At 38.2% G+C, this 16,922-nt stretch overlaps 1 protein-coding gene across 2 annotated transcripts in view; it reads left to right on the top strand.

Moving 5' to 3' along the window:
* Positions 1-230: 230 nt before the first annotated feature.
* mvb12ba (multivesicular body subunit 12Ba) overlaps positions 231-16,922 on the top strand; it is a 287,792-nt gene continuing 271,100 nt past the window's right edge. The window contains exons 1-2 of one of the 2 annotated variants that reach the window (XM_069888159.1): positions 231-328; positions 2,054-2,224. The gene's annotated coding sequence lies outside the window, so the exon portion shown is untranslated. Of the gene's footprint in view, positions 346-2,053; positions 2,225-16,922 lie in introns of both variants that reach the window. The other variant, XM_069888155.1, reaches the window with a different exon arrangement.

Raw genomic sequence — 16,922 nt, 5'->3', positions numbered from 1 at the left:
CAGAAGTCACCTGACCTGCAAAGCAAGGGTTGGATCTGTCCACCAGTGAGGCTAATATGTGATTGTCTTTTCCCCCCCCCCCCCTGGCCAGGTGCCAATTAATGGTGAGATCTGCCCACAGGTGTGGTTGATGCATGATTGGTTCTCACAGGTCATGTGGACAGACCCTGCATTGAAAAAGCCTAGCATGTCATACTTTGTTTTCTTTGCTTTTGCTGCAGCGTGAAGATCATCACTGAATTAAGGCTGCACGCCACAGACAGCTCCAGAGAGCCCACTGAAGTGGGCCTGTCCTGGATTCCAAGCTGTGGATGAGGCTGGAGACCAGGTTTATTTGATATATTAGTTAGTAGTAATTAATTTATTGTTTTTTAGTGTGCTGTGATTGCTAGTGATAGAGAGTGGTAGTGGGCACTGTGTTTCACTCTTGCATTCCCAGTTGTGAGTTGAGAATGTTTAGCAGTGATTTTATTTGTACACAATGTGTAATTATTTGTGTATTATTCCAGGTTAGCCTTCGGAGTATTCCCTTTTGTGAATTCTCTTGTGTGTAAATAAAGATCACTGTTTGTTAATAATATGTGTCCAGCCTTGATCTTCATTGAACCTATTCTGAACATAAGCTTCTGTACTGGTTTAGTGCCTGGATGAGATCCTCATTGGGGTCCCCTCTAGCCTTTCTTCCCATCCCTGTCCTTTTGTTTCCTTCCGACACCACCCCTGGCCAGAATGCCTGGACCAACACCCTTTGTCTAGGGCAGGCTATTGGAGCTCACCTTGCCCAGCCCTAACTTCCTGACCTCTACTGCTTCTCCCTGCAGAGGACCCTCAGCTTTGCCTCCTATAGCACGCCCTACATTGTCTGCACTCTGTTGTGGGAAGGCCTGAGTGGGGAGAAACCAACTCTGGCATGCAGTGCTCATTGTTTCTCTACAGGGCTCTTCTCTGGTGTTCACTCCCTCTTCCCTCTCTTTATCGCACAGTCAGGTTTGTGACTGTCCCAGGACTCCTGGTCTGTTGTAGGGATTTGGAGTGTCCCAGAGCAGCTTCAGGGTGCTAGTATCAGCCAATATATTTCTATGAGCCATGTGTTACATGTCAAAGATTCACATCTGGCCTCCCTTGGTCTATGGCCATGTGCTGGGAGGTAGGATTAAAACTGAAGGGTGTCCTTGTGTTGGGCTGAATGGCCTGTTTCCATGATGTACAGATCTATGATTCCATGAGTACTCTCAGCATTTTCTGTTATTTCCTCCAGGCCTACTTTCTGTCACTCACTGAATATCTTTACCAAGCTACACCATCCCTTTGTAATATAATTCTCTGCTGTCCATGTTACCACAGACCTTCCATTGATCACGCGTCTCTTGCTTCTTTCCCTGCATCTTAAAAGTTTCTATCATTCTGAAGAAAAGTCGGAGGCTGCCTGACCCCTTTTTAACTTTTGTATTGCAAGAGCTTCTGTAGTGATCATGAACAGCAACATCACATTGTCTATCTCAAGACTGAGACTCCTTTCAGTTTAATTAAATTGTCAGTGATGTTCAATTTACAACTTCCACTTAGCAAAAAAACTTGCAGTTGTATTATATTGTGGCAAATATGTAGCATTGTCAGTGTTTCATTCACTTGAGTCTTACTTATTATCCTTTGGTTCTTTGTTGACTGAAAAATCTTTTCACATGCAATTTAGCTACAAAACATATCCAGACACAAGAGAAAGAACTGACACAAAAAGCTTAGATGACCCACTTTACAGCTAAAGAATCTTGTTCCAAATCTGTTTCCATTTCTTCCAGTTTGATCCCCACAAGGATCTCATACTGCATTGACCATTGCACTCAAAATAAAAACTCTCCACCCCCCTTCTCTCTCAATTCGGAGAGCTACCCCTCTTCCTATCACTTCTCAGCTTTTCTCTTCTCTTTTGCCTCTTCTCCTCCCCTGCCTCTTCTTCCCTTCTCTCCCCACCTTTTTATTCAGGCACCTGCCTGCTTTTTGCTCATAACTTAGCGAAGGACTCTGGTCTGAAATGCATTTTTGTTTTCTATAGACACTGCATCACCTGTTGAATTTTTCCAGCACTTGTGTTTGAAACTACAATCAGAACATCTGCAGACTTTATTTAACTCAAAGTACTTATTGAAGGATTACAGTTGTTCTCCGTATTATACCAGCTCCTTTGCATACAGCAAGATCTCATCAGTCACTGGAGCATGCAGTGGTGAGTACAACTGGTGGCTAATTTTCTCGCATCTGTTTAGCATTGGCAATAAAGACGAATTTCTCCCTGCTGCCCTTGATATGAAATGAAGAATTGAAATGCTTAATCAGGACTTGGCCTACTAACCAATATTTTATCCATCAACTAATAGTACTTAGAGAGAAAGTACAGCACTCGATTATTTATATCATGGCGTGCTCTCTGGGAACAATTGACTGCCATGTTTGCCCACGTCAGTAATTACTTTTCAATGGAGCTAATCAGTCGTGAAGTACTTTGGACATGCCTGAGAATGTGAAAGGTAGCATGTTAAAGAGATTTTTTTTGCTCGGATAGCCAAAACATTGAATGTATACCAGAAGTGGCATAAAATCTGAGTATTGGCAATTCAATCAATTTCTGGCTTGACACCAGTGTTTGGCAATAGAGTTTCAAGACACTCTCGATTCATGGCTTTCAGATTATTGTCTGTCACTGGCATCACTGGACCATACCATGTGACACCATCAGCAGAAATGTATTGTTTTATAAAAATATCCCTGTAGTTATAACAAAAATATTTTTCATAAGCCCAGCTTGCATGTGTCAATATAACTAAAAGGTTAAAACTCTATGCTAATTTACTTTTTTTGAGCCTTCTAATGAGCTCTGGTCAGAGCCCCCCGCTCTCCCCTTTGCTCACTGCCATCACCAGCACCCCCCCCACCTCCCCAGCGCAGCGCAGCCACCACCCCGGACATGTAAGGAACACACCTGTTTCTTCTATGCACCATACACTCATGGAGTTGGGTGGGGGAGGTGTGACACCATGAGTTACCAAACTGGGTGACACCTAGTGATGCTACTCTTGATTATTTCTCAGTACACATGGAAAAAAATTGAAAAACTTTGTTTAGTGTGCTATCTAGGCAAGTCAACCTATAACCTATTAAAACAGATACACATAGATGTAGTGAATATGTTACAATACAACAGATGTGGAGGGTGTGATGTCATGGAAGACAAAAGTGAGGGCTACAGTGTTAGAGAAAAGTACAGCTAAACAGTACAATGCATCCTTTTATCAATGAGAGGTTCCTTCAAGGGACTGATGATGGCAGTAAAACCTCTGCCTTTGAATCTAGAGGTTCATTTTGTTTAAATATGTATCAACTGCCTGACAGGAGGGGGATGAAGAGAGTCTCACTAGGGTCGGTTGGGTCTTTTAATTGGTTGGTTACTTTCCCAAGGCAGTGGGAGGTGAAGATGGAGGATAGAGTTGGTTTATGAGATTGTGCAACAGAGGTAGATGAGGTGCAGAGGATGACTTCCCTGTGATGGGTAGATTTCCACCATAATATAGGGCCATGTTCAACACGTATATGTCATACACAGAGAACCCCCTCAAATCTGCAGAAACAAAAGTTAAGCAATGAAACCCTTTGATAAATCCAATTTTACTCTGCCAAATCCCTCCAAGACAAAACACAGACAAGTAGGAGGGTAGAAGCCACCTGTCAGCCAACTAATGAGACACAAAGGACTGCAGATGCTGTAATTTGGAGTAAAAAAAACAATTGCAACAAGTCAAGCAACATCAAGATGGTAAAAAGAATGGTCAATATTTCAGGTCAGAACCCTTCATTAAACTGAGAGTGCAGAGGAGAGAGAGTGGTAGTATAATGAGGAGGGAATAGACAGAGCTCACAAAGGGATTAGTGAACCAGGGAGGGCTGAAGGATGATGAACCAATGAGGAGGGCAAGGGTGGAATTTGGAGGCAGGCAGTTGATTGTTGGGTACCAAGAAAGGGGCAAAGAGAAATGGAGGGTGAGTTGGCAGTAGATGAGTCATACAGGGTGAAACTTGGACAGACTATCAGTGCTGGAATTGGACAAGTAAAGATGATATGGGTGAAAAAATGGAAGCTGTTAGGGGAGAGGAGAAGGACCAATTGCACCTGGTGGAACAGAGGGGAAATGTAGGTGGAAGAGGATCAAATCCGGAAGAGGAGAGGGATGAGAATGGGAGGACAGCTGTGTTGGGATTTCTCTCATCACTGCAGTCAGAGGTTCCCACCTGCTTCACAAGGGAATCTATCATCCTGGTGCCAAGAAGAGCAGAGTGAGCTGCCTCAACAACTATTGCCCAGGAGCACTCATCTACTATGATGAAATGCTTTGGAAGTTTAGTCATGGCCAGAATTAACTCACACCTAAGTAAAGATCTGGGCTCATTTCAATTTGCCTACGACCACAATCGTTCCACTGTAGATGCCCTGGATCACCTAAAGGATAGCAACATGTACATCAGGCTACTCTTCATCAATTACAGCTCAGTTTTCAACTCCATCATACCCTCAGTACTGGTCAACAAGCTCCAAAATCTGGGCTTCTGCACCCTACCTTTCAACTGGATCCTTGACTGCCTCATCGAAAGACTACCATCAGTATGAATAGGAAACAAAATCTCCTCCTCACTGATGATCAACACAAGCATACCTCATGGATGCATGCTTAGCCCACTGCTTTACTCGCTCTATACCTGTGACTGTGTGGCAAGGTACAATTTAAATGCCATCTTTAAATATGCTGATGACACATGGTGATCGGCAGAATCACAGACAGCAATGAGGAAGCGTATAAAAGTGAGATGGATCAGCTGGTTGAATGGTGTCATAATAACAACCTTGCACTCAAAGTTAGCAAAACTAAGGAACTGATTGTGGACCTCAAGGGAAAAATCAGGAGAACACGTATCAGTCCTCATCAAGAGGTCAGCAGTGGAATGAGTTAAGAACTTCAAATTCCTGGTATCAACATCTCTGAAGATCTATCCAGAGGCCTCCATGCTGATGCAATGCAGCTATAATTTGTGAAGAGTTTGAATAGATTTGGTATGTCACCAAAGACTTGCAAATTTCTACTGATGTACCGTTGAGACTGGTTGCATCATTGTCTGGTATGGCGGTACTAATGCACAGGACAGGAATACTCGGCCAGCACCATCATGGGTATCGTCCATTCCACGGAGGACATCTACAAAAGGTGGTGTCTAAAGAAAGCAGCCTCTATCCTCAAGGACCCTCACCCACCCCACACCCCCCACCCCAAGACCTGCCCTCTTCATACTGCTGGCATCAGAAAGGAGGTGCAGAAGATTGAAGACGACGCCCAACAGAACAAAAACTGATTCTGTGGATGTGGGAAAGCGGATAAAATGGGGTTGGGGATAAGGGATGGGAACAGAAGTGAATTGGAAGAGAGGGGAGGCTTATTATCTGAAATTAAAAATCAGTGTCCAAAGAATTGGATTGTTAGACCACTCAGGAGGAATACAAATGAGGTCTTCATAAAGGGTGCTGATGCAAAACACTAATGACTATTTCTCTCCATGGATGATGGCTGACCTGCTGAGACACTCCAGCTTCTCATTGGTGGCTCATGTGAAGGACAAAGATGGAAACAACTTTTAATTGTTCAGAAGAACTTTGTTTACCAGTATTCTTCCTGGCCAATGAAGAAAGGCATGGTTCTGGGAGTGAAGCAGGCTCAGAGGAGCAAGCCTCAAGGGTCAGGGCAGGGAGAGGTATATGTAGGGATCAATTTATCATATGATAATAATTTTTAAAAGGATACAAGACAATAAGACCTAAGATTAGAGAACGGCCATTTGCCTCATCAAGTCAGCTCTGCCGTTCAAATCATGGCTGATGTATTTTTCTTGACCCCATTCTCTTGCCTTCTCCCCATAACATTTGATGACCTTATTACTCAAGAACCAATCATCCTCTGCTTTAAATACACCCAATGACTCGGACACCACAGTCATATTCACTGCCCTCTGGCTGAAGAAATGTCTTTATCTGTAAAGATGTAGACCATTTCTGGGTAAGAATAATTTGATTCTAGGTGTCACACTTTAGAAATGTTGCTGAAGGTATAAGAGATGGAGCAGCAATAATTTATGTCACTTCTTCCAAGGAAGAGGAAATGTAATGATGGGGATAGACTGGAGAAACTGGTGTTCTTATCCTTGGTGGGGAAATTGAGAGGTGATCTTAAAATCACAAAGGGCCTAATTAGAATAGATGGAGAAAGACTGTACATGTTAGGGGGCCTGGCCATGCAGAGGATCTGTGCAGATATGTTCGGAAAGAGCTCTCCAGGAAAAATATTAAAAAGGTTTGAAAGCTCAAAAAAATCAGAATTTCATTGTCAAAAATGAATAAAACTAGTACTAAATGACCAAGGCAACTAAAAACAAACTGAAGAAGCAGCATCTCAGCCAGGAACATCGAGTGAAAGCCTGATGAGGAGCAACACAGAAGGGGCCTTGGGACCAGCTAAGCCCAGCAGAGCTGGGGGTGAGGGGTAGGGGTTCAGCCCAAGATCTAATCAATATCCTGAATAAGAGATGCCGTAAATGATATTGGAAATTAAAGAAATCGTGGAAGACATAATGGAATGAATGATGCATGTGGAGGCTGAGCTGGACAAAACAAAAGACAGGCTAAAGACTCTGAAAGAAAAAGCCAAAACATGAGACAGAAAAAGAATAATGGACAAGATCAACCATATGGAAAATTTCAGCAGATGCAACAACGTAAGAATCATTGGACTTAGAGAAGGAATCAAGAGGAAACCCCCACTGAATTTTCTTGAAACATGGATTCTACAAATTGAAAAGACTGTTTTAAAGCAGGACTAACTTAAAAAAAATGTATTATTTTTCAATCTTGCAGCACTGAAGTTTATTTTTACTGCTAAAAGAAAAAGGTCACTAATAGACATGAAGAGCTCTGAAGAGAAAGAAAAATGGCAGAGTGGGAACTCCAACTAAGGGGGGAAATTGGTACTGGAGAGAAACAATTTTTTTAAAGGCATTAAAGGGAGGGGTTGTTCTTCAGAAAATTCCCCGGGTCTCTTTTTGCAGGCTTCCGGGTTTTACTGCTTACGTCACCATCAGAGCTAGGGATGTGTGTGCTTCTTTAAAGGGACATGTTTCTTTAAAGGGAAATGCTGCAGTATTATTTAAAAATTTGTAAACATTTTATTGTTATACAATATTTGTTGGAAAAATGGTATGGATAGTTTATTAGTCTTAATATTAAAAGGTTAAACGTCCTGGTGAAAAGGAAAAAGGTCTTAAAGCAATTAAAAGTAGATATAATAATTTTACAGGAAATACATTTTACTAAATTGGAACATGATCTATTTTAAAGAGAATGGGTAGGACAAATAATATAGTCTTCTTTTGGTTCAGAAACCAGAGGAGTAGCGATTCTAATTAATAACAATGCACCAGTATTAATAGAAGGCACATCAGTTGATAGGGCCAGAAAGTATGTAATGGCACATTTTAAAATTTGTGGAGAAGCACAAACACTTGTATCTATGCCCCTAAATTATGATGATGAAGCCTTTATGAAGGATATTGTCTTAAAAAATGACAGAGGGAAGACAAAATATATTGGTCGGAGAAGATTTTAATTTTTGCTTGGAACCAATATTAGATAAATCTACAAAACCAGTAATGAAGGCGAAAGCAGAAAAAAACACAATTTCAAATGAAGGATCTAAATCTTATTGATATATGGGAGTAATTAAATCCCACAGAGAGAGACTACTTCTTTTACTCAAGGGTACATGGTTATTACAAGGATTGATTTATTTTTAATGTCTGCCTAGCTAAAAAGTAGAGTGATAAGAATATCTTGAGGCTTTTATCAGACCAATCACCATGAACATTAACTATTGCAATGATAGAAAAGCAAGAAAATATATACTGATGGTGCCTTAATGTCATGTTACTTGAAAGAAGAGACTTCTGAAAGTTCAAGAGAAAGATATAAATATTTTGTAAAACAAATCAGCCATCTACTATTAATAGCTTTTTGATATGGGACATGCTCAAAGCATATTTATATATCCTATACAAAAAATCTTGAGAGAATATATGGCAGAAGTAAACAGTTTGGAGAAAGATATTACAGAATTAGAAAAAAAATCAAAGAACAGGACTACAAGAAGAATACAGACTACTGGAGAATAAAAAGCTAAGATACAATACATCACAAACATATAGAACAGAAAAAGCTATATTAAAAACTAAATAATATTATGAGTTAGGCAAACAGGCACATAAAGTCCTTTCTTGGCAAGTTAAAGCAGAGGAGCCATCAAGAATGATAAATGCTATATATAAAAAAAAAAGACAGATACTCTAACATATAAATAAAAGGAAATTAATAATATCTTTAGACAATATATGAACGAAATGGGAAGAATTTCTGCTGAATGCTGAACTTCCAAAAACAAGAAAAGAGTGAAAAGATAGAACTTGACGCCCCCTTTACAAGAGAAGAAATTGGAAAAAGCCCTGGGTACCCTACAGGCTAACAAATCATCAGGGGAGGATGGATTCCTTCCTGAGTTTTACAGGCAATTTAAAGAATTATTAATACCCTATTAACGGATGTTCTGGATTTTTTTTTCAATTTTTTTATTTTTCACACCATAAATCATATTAACCATGATACACACTTTTTCCTTTTCACACATATACAGTGCCATTTTCTCCCCCCCTCCATCCTCCCATCCCACCATCCCTACCTCCCCCCTCCCGTCCATTTAAAGTACAAAATCTAGGATACATTAAACCAGTCAAACAATGTTGTAATTCAATAAAAATACACAAGAAATTCCACTGAGTCCATTCTTTTCATTTCCTTTTCCTTCAGTTAACTTAGGTAGTGATTGTCCCCGGTAGGTTTTCGCTATTGTGTTTCATGTAAGGCTCCCATATTTGTTCGAATATTTCAATATTATTTCTTAAACTATATGTTATTTTTTCTAATGGAATACATTTATTCATTTCTATATACCATTGTTGTATTTTCAAATTATCTTCCAATTTCCAGGTTGACATAATACATTTTTTGGCTACGGCTAGAGCTATCTTAACAAATCTTTTTTGTGCACCATCCAAATCAATTCCAAGTTCTTTGTTTTTTATGTTACTTAGGAGGAAGATCTCTGGATTCTTTGGTATATTGTTTTCTGTTATTTTATTTAATATCTGATTTAGATCTTCCCAAGATTTTTCTACTTTCTCACATGTCCAGATTGCATGAATTGTTGTTCCCATTTCTTTTTTACATCGAAAACATCTATCAGATACTGTTGGGTCCCATTTATTTAACTTTTGAGGTGTAATGTATAGCCTGTGTATCCAGTTATATTGTATCATACGTAACCTCGTATTTATTGTATTTCTCATCGTTCCAGAGCATAACTTCTCCCATATTTCCTTTTTTATCTTTATATTTAAATCTTGTTCCCATTTTTGTTTAGTTTTACCATTTGTTTCCTCATTCTCCTTTTCTTGCAGTTTAATATACATATTTGTTATAAATCTTTTGATTATCATTGTATCTGTAATCACATATTCAAAGTTACTTCCCTCTGGCAAACTCAAACTGCTTCCTAATTTATCCTTCAAATAGGATCTCAATTGGTAATATGCCAGCGCTGTATCTTGAGTTATATTGTATTTATCTTTCATTTGTTCAAAGGATAAGAATCTATTTCCTGAAAAACAATTTTCTATTCTTTTAATCCTTTTTTTCTCCCATTCTCTAAAGGAAAGGTTATCTATTGTAAAAGGGAGTAACTTTTTTTGCGTCAATATTAGTTTTGATAATTGATAATTTGTTTTATTTCTTTCTACATGAATCTTCTTCCAAATATTGAGTAGATGATGTAATACTGGAGAACTTCTATGTTGTACCAATTTTTCATCCCATTTATATAATATGTGTTCAGGTATCTTTTCCCCTATTTTATCTAATTCTAATCTCGTCCAATCTGGCTTTTCCCTTGATAAAAATCTGATAGGTATCTTAATTGTGCAGCTCTATAATAATTTTTAAAGTTTGGCAGTTGTAAGCCTCCTTGTTTATACCATTCTGTTAATTTATCTAGTGCTATCCTCGGTTTCCCCCCTTTCCATAAAAATTTTCTTATTATTTTCTTTAACTCCTTGAAGAATTTCTGTCAGTTGTATTGGCAATGCCTGAAATAGGTATAATATCCTTGGAAAAATGTTCATTTTAATACAGTTTATCCTTCCTATTAGTGTTAGTGGTAAATCTTTCCAATGCTCTAAATCGTCCTGTAATTTTTTTCATTAGTGGATAATAATTGAGTTTATATAGTTGGCCGAGATTTTTATTTATTTGTACACCTAGGTATCTTATTGCTTGCATTTGCCATCTAAATGGTGATTCCTTCTTAAATTTTGAGAAATCCGCATTATTCATAGGCATTGCTTCACTTTTATTTACGTTGATCTTGTAACCCGACACTTCTCCATATTCCTTCAATTTCTTATCTTATGTAATTCTTTTATTGATATTTCTGGTTCTGCTAAGTTTACTATAACATCATCCGCAAATAAACTGATTTTATATTCCTTGTCTTTTATTTTTATCCCTTTTATATTATTTTCTGTTCTTATCAATTCTGCTAGTGGTTCTATAGCTAACGCGAACAATAAAGGTGATAGTGGGCATCCCTGTTGTGTTGACCTGCTTAAGTTAAATTGTTTTGATACATGTCCATTTACTGTCACTTTCGCTAATGGTCCCTTATATAATGCTTTAATCCAATTAATATACTTCTCCGGTAAACTGAACTTTTGCAATACTTTGAACAAATAATTCCATTCTACTCTGTCAAAGGCCTTCTCTGCGTCTAAAGCAACTGCTACTGTTGGCGCTTTATTCCCTTCTACTGCATGAATTAAGTTAATAAATTTACAAATATTATCTGTTGTGCGTCTTTTTTTAATAAATCCAATTTGGTCTAGATTTACCATTTTCGGTACATACTCTGCTAATCTGTTTGCTAATAGTTTAGCTATTATCTTATAATCTGTGTTAAGTAAAGATATTGGTCTATATGACGCTGGTGTGAGTGGATCTTTCCCTTGCTTTAGTATTACTGTAATTATTGCTGTTTTACATGAATCTGGTAAGCTTTGTGTTTTATCAATCTGGTTGATTACTTCCAGGAGGGGCGGAATTAAGAAGTCTTTAAATGTTTTATAGAATTCTATTGGGAATCCATCCTCTCCTGGTGTCTTATTATTTGGTAATTTTTTTATTATCTCTTGTATTTCTACTATTCCAAATGGCTCTGTTAATTTATTTTGTTCCTCTATTTGTAGTTTTGGTAGTTCAATTTTAGTTAGAAATTCATCTATTTTCCCTTCTTTCCCTTCGTTTTCAGTTCGGTATAATTGTTCATAGAATTCTCTAAAGTTTTCCTTAATTTCTTTTGGATTATATGTAATTTGTTTGTCTTTTTTCCTTGATGCCAATACCATTTTCTTAGCTTGTTCTGTCTTAAGCTGCCATGCTAGGATTTTGTGCGTTTTCGGATGTTCTGGATGAAGCAATAGAGACACAGACCTTCCTGAAATCATTCTCAAGTGCTATTATTACAGTACTATCAAAATAAAATGGGGATCCACTAAAAAAAAACTGTCATATAGATCTATTTTGCTGTTAAATGCTGATGATAAGATATTAGCAAAAGCTTTGGCTAATTGATTAGAACAATATCTACCAAAATGGATATATACAGACCAGGTAGGATTTGTTAAAGGAAGACATTCCTCAAATAGTCTAGGAAGGTTATTTAATATAATACATATGGCAAAATTCGAATGGAATACAAGTATTACAGTCTCCCTGGACACGGAAAAACCATTTGACCGTTTTGAATGGTCCTTTATATTTAAAAAAAACAGGAAAAAAATTGGTATAAGCAGAACATTTATCAAAACTTTATATAATAAACCACAAGCTAAAATTATAACCAACATCCAGATGTCAGCAGTGTTTCCCTTGAGTATATCAAGCAGACGGGGATGCCCCCTGTCCCCAGCGCTTTTTATACTAGCGATGGAACCACAAGCAGAGATAAGAGGGAATCCAAATATAAAGGGCTTTAAATTTGGAAAATATGAACACAAAATTAGTCTACTTGTTGATGATGTGCTATTGTACCCATCAGACTTGGTTAAATCTTTGTAAAAATTACAAGAAAGATTAGAAAATATGGAAGAGTATCTGGCTATAAAGTAAGATAATGTCATTGACATATTTTGAATGCGAAAGGTATATAACCATATAACCACTTACAGCACAGAATAGGCCAGTTCAGCCCTACTAGTTCATGCTGTAACAAATTCCCACCCTCCTAGTCCCATTGACCAGCACCCGGTCCATACCCCTCCAGTCCTCTCCTCTCCATATAACTATCCAGTCTATCCTTAAATGTAACCAATGATCCCACCTCAACTACGTCTGCTGGAAGCTCATTCCATATCCCTACCACCCTTTGCGTAAAGAAATTTCCCCTCATGTTCCCCTTATAATGTTCCCCCTTCAATCTTAAACCATGCCCTCTAGTTTGAATCTCCCCCACTCTTAATTGAAAAAGCCTATCCACATTTACTCTGTCTGTCCCTTTTAAAATCTTAAACACCTCTATCAAGTCCCCCCTCAATCTTCTACGCTCCAGATAAAAAAATCCCTAGTCTGCACAACCTTTCCCTGTAACTCAAACCTTGAAATCCTGTCAACATTCTCGTGAACCTTCTCTGCACTCTCTATTTTGTTTATATCTTTCCTATAATTTGGTGACCAAAACTGTACACAGTATTCCAAATTTGGCTTCACCAATGCCTTGTACAATTTCATCATAGCCTCCCTACTCTTGAATTCAATACTCTGATTTATGAAGGCCAACATTCCAAATGCCTTCTTCACCACACCATCTACCTGAGTATCAGCCTTGAGGGTACTATTTACCATCACTCCTAAATCCCTTTGTTGCTCTGCACATTTCAATAGCCTACCATTTAATGCATATGACCTATTTAGATTTGCCTTTCCAAAATGTAACACCTCACACCTATCTGTATTAAATTCCATCAGCCATTTCTCAGCCCACACCTCCAGCCTTCCTAAATCAAAAAGGAAGTAAATTTAAATGGAAGACTGATGGAATAAAACATCTCTGAATGGCAACTAACAATCAACAGAATATGTATAAACTAAATAGTTCCTCTTTTGGGGAAGATAGAAAAAGACCTGCAGAAATGGAGAGATTTATTGTTTACTTGGGTGGGAAGGTTAATTGTGTCAAAATGAAAGTAATGCCAAGACTATAATATCTTTTTCAATCACTGCCTATTCCATTACCTAAAAATTTCTTTAAATTATTAAATAATCACATTAACAGTTCCTATAGAATAACAAGGAACCAAGAATAGCATTTGAAAAAAGAACATGGGACGAGGGGCTGGGAGGATTTAGACTTCTGGATTTTTAAAAAATACTACTGAGCTGCACAGGCTAGATTTCTCGCAGACTTTGTGGAACCTCACTTCTTGGATTCAAATGGGAATGTACTCAATGGGGGATGGGGAAAGCAAAGGATTTTATCTATAAATGTAGTGTCAAATCACTTTATATTTAAAAAAAAAAGATAACCCCATTCTAATACATATGATCAGAAAATGGCAGGAAATTAATGTATAGGAAAGAAGTAGGGATATCAATAAAGGCTCCAGAGTGTAAAAATGTTTTATTTCCTATGATCGTAAGCAACAGAATACTGAATGCATGGTATGATAAAGGAATAAGATGTATTAAAGATTGTTACACAGAAGGAACTCATCCTGCGAACAAATAAAACATAAATATGGAGTTGCCAATAGGAACTTCTATTGTTTTCTCCAGCTAAGATTCTTTCTAAGAGAAAAATGGGGACCTATGTTGACTCCACCTGAAACTAGTGAAATGACGAACAGTATGGATGGGGAATACTCCTAAATTTATAACAAAAATGTATTATGCTCTCCAAAGTGAAAGTGTAAAACCAGATTTATAGAGGTCAAGGAAAAGATGGGAGTCAGACTTTGGTGTAGCATTCACAGAAAGAAGCTGGTTAGATTTGAGTACGGATAGTAGGACATAAATTATAAATGCAAGAAATGGACCCGTTTAGTATAATTTTCTGCACCAAATTATATCTTACCCCAAAGAAGTTACGTAGACCAAAAGCAGAAATTTCAGATGTTGGACTGAGACAGGAACTTTTCTATATGCTATGTTGTGTGTAAAGGGTGAGGCAATTTTGGCAATATATTGCAGAAAAATTAACCAGGATAACAGGAGTGGAGTTTACTGAAATAAGTAACAAAATGACTAAATATCAAATCTCATTTATAAAAATAGCACTGGCAGTAGCAAAGAAATGGTATTGCGATCATTTGGAAGTCTGACTCCCCTCTACTTATAGCACGATGGACTGCAGAAATGAACAACTGTAAACCTAATGAGAAAAAAAATCACACATAATTTAAAGAATAATATGACACTTTTGTAAAGATCTGGCTGCCATACCTGGGTCCAAATACAACAAGAAGGAATAGAAATGCTGATATTATACATACCCAAAAGTGACTTCTCCAACTGTATTCAACACATTTAAAAGATATATAAGCTCAGATGGTATGCAGATCTGTATGTAATGAAAGGGGGAGGGAGAGAGGAAATGTTCTATTTTTTGATGCCGTTTGGGGAAAAAAGTTTAATATAATGTTATTGAATCAATTATGTATACTTTTGGAGGAGGGAGAGAAACAACAAATTCATAATGGTAGGGCAAAAAGAAACTCGAGGGAAATGAACAACGGTGATCAGTAAAAGAATTAGAAGTGGCACAGGATAATTTTGTCAGTGCAGTTGGTGTTTGGCATCTGGGATGTACTGTTGGGATGTGGTGATGGTGGAAGATTCAACTGTATAAGTGTATAATCTGTAAAGCTATGCAGATACGGGGAGTTGTGTATTCACTTGCAGAATCGTAATGCTACAGCACAGAAAACAGGCCAATTGGCCCTTCTAGTCTGTGCCAGCCATTATTCTGATATTCCCAATGACCTGCTCCCATTCCTTAACCCTCCAGACCTCTCCCATCCATGTATCTATCCAATTCATTAAAACATTCACCACATCAGATGGCAGCCACACTCCCACCACTCTGAGTGAAGAAGTTCCCCCTCATGTTCCCCTAAACTTTCCCCTTCAGTTTAAAACTATGACCTCTTGTATTTATCTGCCCCAATCTAAGTAGAAAAAGCCTACTTGCATTCACTCTCTCCACCTCTCATAATCTTGTAAACCTCTATGAAATCTCCCCTCTTTCTTTGTTCCAATTAATAAAGTCCTAATCTATTTAATCTTTCCTTGTAACCCAACTCCTAAAGACCTAGCGACATCTTAGTAAATCTTCCCTGCATTCTTTCAATCTTATTGATATCTTTTCTGTAGTTGGGTGTCTAGAAATTCACACAATATTCCAAATTTGGCCTTTCCAACGTCTTAAACAACTTCAACATAACAACCCAACTCCTATACTCAATACTTTGATTTATAAAGGCCAAGATGCCAAAAGCTTTCTTTACAACCCTGTCCACTTGTGATGCCACCTTCAGGAAACAATGTATCTGGATTCCCAGATCTCTTTGCACTCCTCAGTGCCCTATCATTTATTGTGCATGTCCTACCTTGGTTTGCACTTCCAAAATGTAACACCTCACACTTGCCTGCATTAAATGCCATCTGCCATTTACTATCCCATTTCCCCAGTTGGTCCGGATCCCTCTGCAAGCTTTGAAAATATTCCTCACTGTCTACAACACCTCCAATCTTAGTGTCATCAGCAAACTCACTGATCCAATCTACCACATTATCATCCAGATCATTGATTATAGATAACAAACAATGGTCCCAGCACAGATCCCTGAGGCACACCACTCATCACAGGCCTCCAATCTGAGAAGCAACCATCCACTACCACTCTGTTTTCTCCCACACAGCCGATTTCAAATCCAGTTTACAAACAATCCATGGTTATCTAGTGTCTGAACCTTCTGAACTATCCTCCCATGTGGGATCTTGTCAAAGGATTTACTAAAGTCCATATAGACAACACCAATGGCCTTACCTTAGTAACTTCATCAAAACTCTACAAGATTCGTTAAACACAATCTACCACACACAAAGCCATGCTGACTGTCCTTAATCAGCCCTTGGCTGTCTAAATCCCTATCTCTCAGAACTCCTTCCACTAATTTACCTTCTATTGACGTCAAGCTCACTGGCCTATAATCACCTGGTTTACTTTTGGAGCCTTTTTTAAAATAACAGGACAACATGAGCTACACTCCAATCCTCTGGCACCTCACCTGTGGCTAAGGGTATTTTGAATATATCTGCCAGGGCTCCTACAATTTCTGCACTAATCTCCCAGAAGGTCTGAGGGAATATCGTATCTGGCCTTGGAGATTTGTCTACCTTTATTTGCTGTAAGGGAGCAAGCATCTCCTCCTCCCTAATCTCCACATGTTCCCTAACACTTCTGTTATTATTTTTCCTTCCTTATACACTATGCCAGTTTCCTGAGAAAATACTGATGCAAAAAAAACTGTTAAAGATCTCACCCATTTCATGAGGCTCCACACATAGCTGACCTCTCTAATCCTCTAAGGAACCAATTTTTTTCCCTTACTGTCCTTTTACCCTTAATATACTTGTAGAAACCCTTTGGATTTACCTTCACATTATCTGCCAAAGTAAC

This window comes from Narcine bancroftii, chromosome 1 (assembly GCF_036971445.1).
Source record: "Narcine bancroftii isolate sNarBan1 chromosome 1, sNarBan1.hap1, whole genome shotgun sequence".
NCBI lineage: Eukaryota > Metazoa > Chordata > Chondrichthyes > Torpediniformes > Narcinidae > Narcine > Narcine bancroftii.
Note: the sequence above shows the minus strand (reverse complement) of the source record. Positions and strands in the feature narration are given on the sequence as shown.